A 1,260-nucleotide genomic window follows, 5' to 3' on the forward strand; every position below is an offset into this window, starting at 1 on the left:
GCAGAAGTTTAGAAGGAGCTCTTAAGTAAGGCTAACTTTGAATCCATTAGCTCCACAGAGCTAACTCAGTTGGATAAATAAATACTTGAAAAAGCCATCCCCTTTGGACCTAGCTTAAAATGCTTCAAAGTATGATTAAATCTAAAATGAAAAATATTTAAAATAGTCATTGACAAAAAATTGCAAACGTAAGCAATCGACTGAACAATATAATTATTTTCCATTATACACAGAATTTTAGGGAAATAAGATCAGTAGCATTGTTAGGAACATCAAGGTTTCCTTGTTACAAATAGGCACCCAAGGATATAATCCTCTATAAATATTGTATCATTAACTATCTAAATTTTAAGACATTACATGCTTCAGCAGCACATATACCCAAATTACAACAATACAGAGATAAACATGGCAATTGCACATGATGATATGAAAATCTGTGAATTATGCCATATTTTTCATTCTTCACATGCAAGAAATGGAAAACAATTATTAAAAAGTTGATTACAAAATTACAAGTGTAACAATACATGTAATTCATATATATAAGTTAGTTTGACATCAGTGTATTAAATCTTCACCTTAGAAAGGCCTTTACATAGCATAATCTTAACAAAACTTTTAAAATTCGACAACATTGTCATTTTATTCCAAAGAAATATACTATAAGCACCTAGTAAAAAAGGAATCTTAAACTGTTTCTGTATGGAATGCAATCTGAAAGGACACATTTATTATTGAACCTATATATTATAAAACAATGTAGTATTCAAAGTCATATCTAGGAAAGAATAAAATAGATTATGGATATTATACAAACAGAATACAGAATATTTTAAAGTATAATTTTTCAGATAAACACCAGAAATATCTTTAGTTTCTTTAGTACTCTCTTCAACAGATAAATTAAAATTATTTCTGATTAAAAAAAGCAAAAACTCGAGGGGGGACCAAGATGGCGATGGGGAAGTAGCAGAATGCCACAGCTTTCCCCAACCAAAAAGAGAATTCAAGTTCCAACGTTTAATCTCCCCAAGAGACCGACAACAACAAAAAGACCAACATCCATTGAAAAACAGGAGGCAGAAAAACAAAAAAATAGAGTTAAACAGAAGAATTTCACAACAGAGAAGCATGAACACCACTCCTCCAACGTCTATTGGCCACACAGCAGCGTGCCAAGCCATGGCCAGCCCGCCTGGTGGGAGCTGCCGGTGTCCCAGAGACACAGGGGGCTGTTTGCAGATCACCTGCACCAAA

The 1,260-nt window shown here is 33.3% G+C and overlaps 1 pseudogene; it reads left to right on the plus strand.

Moving 5' to 3' along the window:
- The first annotated feature begins 360 nt into the window (after positions 1-360).
- On the plus strand, positions 361-459 carry LOC122119041 (annotated as a pseudogene).
- Positions 460-1,260: the final 801 nt, after the last annotated feature.

The sequence above is a fragment of the Dipodomys spectabilis genome, unplaced genomic scaffold (assembly GCF_019054845.1).
Source record: "Dipodomys spectabilis isolate Male_0828 unplaced genomic scaffold, ASM1905484v1 ptg000160l, whole genome shotgun sequence".
NCBI lineage: Eukaryota > Metazoa > Chordata > Mammalia > Rodentia > Heteromyidae > Dipodomys > Dipodomys spectabilis.